Raw genomic sequence first — 6,808 nt, forward strand, 5'->3', positions numbered from 1 at the left:
CTTATTTTTTGTACTTCTTTTAAAAGCTTTTGAGTCAGGCCATAGAGTTTACAATATACATTTTGAAAAATCTGAATCTACCTTCCAATAGTGTTATTTCCTGTGTGCTGAAAGACTTGGAAACAGTGTTGGTTCCCGGTCCTTGTTCCCTTGTCATTATAGATTCACTCTTAGGTGTGCAATAACCACCCAATACATTGTTACTATTAATGCTTTAAAGACTTGCTTTAAACATCTTCCTTTGGTATGCTGAAAAATGTTAAGGTGGTATGAAATGACCAAAAAGAGTAGAAGAAATCCAGGTAACTGAAGAATCATAAGAAATTTTGGAAAGATGTTTGTAATAGAATACCCATCCTGATGACCTAGAAGTTATCAGCATTCAGGCAGCCAGTAGAGACTCTCAGGAAAGAAAGAAAATCAGAGCTCCTCTGGAGTCTGGATGCTGAGAGTACAGCCCTTAATTCTTGGTGACCTAGATAGTATTGAAAAGCAGAGACATTACTTTGCCAACTAAGGTCCGTCTAGTCAAGGCTATGGTTTTTCCAGTGGTCATGTATGGATGTGAGAGTTGGACTGTGAAGAAGGCTGAGCACTGAAGAATTGATGTGTTTGAACTGTGGTGTTGGAGAAGACTCTTGAGAGTCCCTTGGACTGCAAGGAGATCCAGCCAGTCCATTCTGAAGGAGATCAACCCTGGGATTTCTTTGGAAGGAATGATGCTAAAGCTGAAGCTCCAGTACTTTGGCCACTTCATGCAAAGAGCTGACTCATTGGAAAAGACTCTGATGCTGGGAGGGATTGGGGGCAGGAGGAGAAGGGGACGACCGAGGATGAGATGGCTGGATGGCATCACGGACTCGATGGATGCGAGTCTGAGTGAACTCCGGGAGATGGTGATGGACAGGGAGGCCTGGTGTGCTGCGATTCATGGGGTTGCAAAGAGTTGGACATGACTGAATGACTGAACTGAACTGAACTGAACTGGGCTCCTTTCAGGGCTGAAAGAAAGAATGCAGGAGATGGGTGATTCTGCAGTGGGAAAGATCTCCTGAGTCAAGGGGACCGTGGTCCTCTGAATGAACCCGTTCTTCTCCAGTTCTGCCGTTACTGGTGTCGTGGTGCAGGCCCGCAGAATGCTTGTAGACAGGTCTCATTCTTGGTTTCTCATTCAGCACGATGCACACACTTTCAAGTTGTGCTTCTTTATCCATTGTAAAAACCTCTGGCTTTTGGTCTGAGGTTGTCAGACCACTTTCAAACAAGTTGTCACTTTGTGGGTAGTGAAAGACTTTTTGCTGCTGCTAAGTTGCTTCAGTCGTGTCCGACTCTGTGCGACCCCATAGATGGCAGCCCACTGGGCTCCCCCATCCCTGGGATTTTCTAGGCAAGAATACTGGAGTGGGTTGCCATTTCCTTCTGCAATGCATGTCTTCACTTAATGAAAATGGATATTTTGGAATTTGCTTAAATCCCCGCCCCCCCCCCCCCCCCACCCAATCCGGGACTTCGCTGGTGGTTCAGTGGTTAAGACTCGGCTTCCCAATGCAGGGGGCGTGGGTTCAGCCCCTGGTTGGGAAACTAAGATCCTACATGCTGTGCAGTGCAGCCAAAAAGAAAAATTAAAAACAAGTTTTTCCTTTCTGTTTTTTTCTTTGTTACTATTTTCCTGCCTTCTTTTGGTTTAATAAAATATTTTAAAGTTTTACTTTATTTCAGTTATTGGATCTTTAAAGAGCTATACCAAGTTTAAAAGTAATTTTAAATTTGGCATTTTGGTTAATTACTTTTCAATACAGTGGGGAAATTTATAAGCCTTTTCAATAAGTGGTTTTTGGAAAACTGGATATACACATAAAAAAGAAGAAATCAAGTCCTTATCATAGACCACATACAAAAATCAACTAAAAATGGTTAAGTAGTTAAATGTAAGACCCCAAAGATAAAAATTCTAGAAGAATAGAGAAAAAGCTTAAAATTGGCTTTGGTAATGACTTCTTGAATATGACTCCAAAAAGCACAGGCAACAAGAGCAAAAACAAACAAGAAAGATTATATCAAAATAAAAAGCTTCTGCACAGCAAAGGAATTAATCAACAAAATGAAAGGGCAACCTGCAGAGAGAGAGAAAATATTTTTGAACCATAATCTGATAAAGGATTAATAACCAAAATATATAAGAAATTCCTACAACTCAAAAACAAGATTAAATAAATGACCTTATTAAGGATAGGCAAAAGGTCTGAAGAGACATTTTTCCAAAGAATATTTTTAAACCTCAATCTGATAAAGGATTGTGCTCAGTCACTCAGTCATGTCCAATTCTTTGTGACCCCAAAGACTGTAGCCCACCAGGTAATATCAAAATATATAAGGGATTCCTACAACTCAATACCCCAAATTAAATGATCTTGTTAAGGATGGGCAAAAGACCTGAAGAGACATTTTTCTGAAGAAGACATTTTCCCAAAAATCATTTACAAGAAAAGATGCTCAACATGAACAATCATCAGGGAAATGCACGTCAAAACCACTAAGCTCACACCTGTTTGGATGGCTCTTATCAAGAGAATAAAAGATTACGACAAACAGAAGAGGTTCCTCAAAAAAGTAAACATTGAACTACCATGTGATCTAGCAATTCCACTCCTGACTCCATGTCCAAAGGACCTGAAATCAGTACCTCAAAGATGGACCTGCACTCACATGTTCACCGCAGCATTACTGACAACAGCCGAGACACGGGAGCAGCCCAAACGTCCGTTATCAGGCGAGTGGATAAAGAAAGCGTGGTGTGTACATACAATGAAATGTTATTCCGCCTCACAGGAAATCCTGCCATTTGTGACAGGATGTATCTTGATAAATGTTTCATATGCACTTGAAAGATGTGTATTATTCTTTTGTTGAATGGGATGTTCTCAATTAGGTCTAGTTAGTGAATAGCGCTTATTATTTCTTCAAATATTTTCTCTGTCCTTTTTCCTCTCTTTCAATGCTCCAATTATACATATATTTATTAGGCCATTTGAGGTTGTCCTAAAGTTCACAGATACTCTGTTCATTAATTTTTTAGTTTTCTGTCTTATTTCATTTCTTGCAGCTTCTATTGCTAAGTCTTTATGCATCAATGTTTCCTTTCGCAATGTCCTGTCTGCTGCTGATCCTCTAATGTGTTTTTCATTTCTGACATTGTAGCCATTAACGCTAGCAACTTGTGTGTGCGTGCTTCTGTTTTACCTTTTTTAAAATGTCTTTATTAACATATTTAATCTTTCCTCTATCATTTTGAAAGTATGGAATATGTTATAATAAATTATTTAATGTCTTTGTCTTTTTTTGCTTTTGGCTGTGTCCTGTGGCCTGCAGGATCTCAGTTCCCCTACCAGGGATTGAACCTGGGGCCATAGCAGTGAAAGCCTGGAATCCTAACCACTAGACCACCAGGGTTCTGTCTGATCTAATCAATATAGTCAATAGAAGATTGCAAATTGTCTATTGAGTATCAGTTCTGAGTAGACTTTAAGTCACTGATTTTTCTATTCACTTTGTTTAATTGCAAGCCTGGTTATTATTATTATTTTTTATTGAATGCTAGACATTGTAAAATTTATCTTGTGTGTTAGATATTTTTGTATTCCTAAAAATATTCTTGAGCTTTTTTTTTTTTTTGAATGCAGTTATTGGGAATCTGATCCTTTTGGGTTTTGCTTTTGGGATTTGTTAAGTAGAACCACAACAGGGTTTAGTCTAGGTAGAATTGTTCCTTACCATTGAGGCAAGGCTCTTCTGAGGATTACACCCAGCACTCCAAACTGGTTTTCCAGTTTGGCTGGTGGGAATAGGCACTCTTCCTGGCCTGGCTTGGGTCCAGGTCAAGGAAATTCTTTTCCCCAGCTTCGAGTGGTTGTATCTTGATGCTTCCTTATTTTAAAACTTTCTAAGAGCTCACATTTTTCTTTGAATACAATTTACTGGACTTTGCTTTTTTCCCTTCCTTTCTCCTTTCCCTTCCTCCTCCTCCATTTCTTTGGTTTTTCTAGCTTCCTTCCTTCCTTACCTCTCCCTCCCCCCCTTCCTCCCCGCCCTCTTTCTTCCCACTTCTCCTCATGCTTATATCCATCCTGGCCTCTCCTACTTCGCTCTGCAATTGCATCCACTGTCAGACTGCCTTCTTTTCAGCTGCTTAATTACATCAAGATTTTTTTTTTTCAACTTAAGGATTTTGTACATCCTTGACTTTATCTGGATCTCTTTTTACTTTCAATTTTCTGGATAATCCTTATCTCAATTTAGAGATCTCAGCTTAGATGGCAGTTTAAAAAGAGGCTTTCCTTTGTGACCCAGTTGGTGACAGTGACTTCCCTGTTTTACTGTAGCATAGTAAATTCTTCTTTATCATCATTTAGCAATGGATATGCATTGTTTCGTCTTTCACGCTCTCCTTGCCTACTTCTAATGTCACCCCTTCACAACCACACTTTCTTTGTAATACTACTCCATTCCAAATCTGTTTCCCTTGTTCTATCACCACCCCACCTCTCCAACCACTGCAAGAGACAGGCACCTGTGCCAGGGAGGTCTGTCCTTTTACTGCAGGCTCTGACACAGAGCGATGGCTCCAAGAGGGTGGCCACAGGGCTAAACTGCTGGACAGATTTCTTCCCTGGAGTTTTCTCAATTGGAGGTGGAGGAGTATTGTATTTCAAGCTAAAAATATGGCATGAGAGCTTCCAGCTGTATGGATACTCTCCATCGAAAAATGTCTGAGAGAATGAGATCAGAGACCCAAGCCAAGATGAAAGATGGGAAGAGAAGGCATTGACATGATTCAAGTAATTGGCTCTAGCTGGTGCACAGATGAGTTCTACCCCATTCACTGCTGTGATCCCACAACCTTCCCTTAAGATAGTGTAAGTTTTGTTAAATGTCATTGGCATTTGAAGAATGTTGACTAATATAAACCGGTAAGCCAACATGATGTAGTGTGTCTGTTTACTTGTTCTCTCTCTCGGTCTTATGGGGGAAGAGCGCATGCTTGCTTGTTCGTTACTGTACACAATACAATGCTTGGGACTTAGCAGATGATCACCGAATACTGGTCAATAAATCAATACATGAATGCTGTAACCACTTTAGCTAGAAGGATATTATACGCTCGTAAGAATGAGAGCACCAAGTAAATCCTTAGAAGTTTTGAAGAAAGTGGTGATACAATGAATCTACTCAAAGAATAAACAAAATAAACTCGGTGAAATAAGACATTTCAGTATCTGAGTTGAGAAAGAGAAGCAAAGGATATCTCAATAGATCCTTCACCTCTAATGGTAACGGTAATGGAGAGGAGGGCTTCCCTTGTAGCTCAGTCGGTAAAGAATCTGCCTGCAGTACAGGAGACCCGGGTTCGATCCCTGGGTTGGGAAGATCCCCTGGAGAAGGAAATGGCAACCCACTCCAGTATCCTTGCCTGGAAAATCTCATGGACAGAGGAACCTAGTGGATTGCAGTTCATGGGGTCGCAAAGAGTCAGGCATGACTGAGCGACTAACACAATGGAGAGGAAGAGCCGAGCATAACTGAGATGGGAGTAAATGAGGAGATGTATAGCTACACCACTTTAAAAAATTCTGTATCTGGTCTTTCCACATGTTATACCGATGTAGTCTAAGAAACTGGAGAATAACCAACAGCAAGGATGGGAAGTGTTACTGGTAATCACCACTCTCCATTCCTTACCTTTTCTCCTGTGCGATGGCACATGGGGAAACCCTCCACTGGGTCCTGTGGGCAACAGGGACTCGATCTTTCTCAGATTGTTTTCTCCAAACGGTTGGATGGAAAGGGGCAAGAGAGTCTGGGTTTCAAGATGGTAAAATAAACCAGGGACTCTAGGAACTGTTTCTCTCCACAGTTAACTAGCCCTTGGAGATGAAATTCCCATGTTATCTTCTGAGCCACAGTCCTCAAAATATTGCAGTCCCCTGACCCCTACAAACAAACTTCAAGCAAAGCCCTTTGGGAATGCTTATCTCATGCACAATGCAAGCCTAATTGGCATCCTGAGTAATGGTTTCCAGAAGAGATTTAGGATGTGTCCTTTGGGTGGGAATCCCTGATGCCATGTACTTAGTGTCCCCCATTTGCCTCAGCTGACATAGATCCTCTGGGTTTAGGGAAGTTTTATTTCTCACAGATGATGCTCCTCTTTCTTCACGATTGGCTCACATCAGGCCAAGTCTTTCCTTGTTCTAGCTGTTATGATTCCTGCTGAGGAAATGTAATGTCATCAGGAAGGGGCTTATTCTCAAAACACCAGTTCTAGAGCCAGATTTTTACTTCATTAAATGGGAAAGGAGGTGTAAAGCTAAGAAGAGAGTGCCTTGAAAGATCCAATAGAACATGAAATCCAAAACATTTTTCTTTTGACTTTGGACTCACTGATGATGACGCTGGTATTAAGTATAGCTTGTTAACCAGGAAACATTAATGTAAATTGTTATGATTCGAGTGCTCATTGCTATCTTTGGATGGAGAGGTGGCTGATATGTTTGGGGGCAGAGAAAGCATATGCATGATTCAAAGTTTCAACTAACAGATTAAAGAAAAGTTTAGTTACTTAATTTGTGCTGATGCATGATGATGGAGTTCAAAATCTGAACACATTTTGCAAGAGTGTTCCGGAATTACAGACTGTCTTGCTCCTGCTGACGCTCTGTCATTCAAAGATTCAGTGTAAACAACAAAGACTGTGTAGATGATATCCTCTATGCTGTTCCTCAGTAAATGGCAGTGTTAAGAGTTATGATGG

Source organism: Ovis canadensis, chromosome 24 (assembly GCF_042477335.2).
Source record: "Ovis canadensis isolate MfBH-ARS-UI-01 breed Bighorn chromosome 24, ARS-UI_OviCan_v2, whole genome shotgun sequence".
NCBI classification, from domain to species: domain Eukaryota; kingdom Metazoa; phylum Chordata; class Mammalia; order Artiodactyla; family Bovidae; genus Ovis; species Ovis canadensis.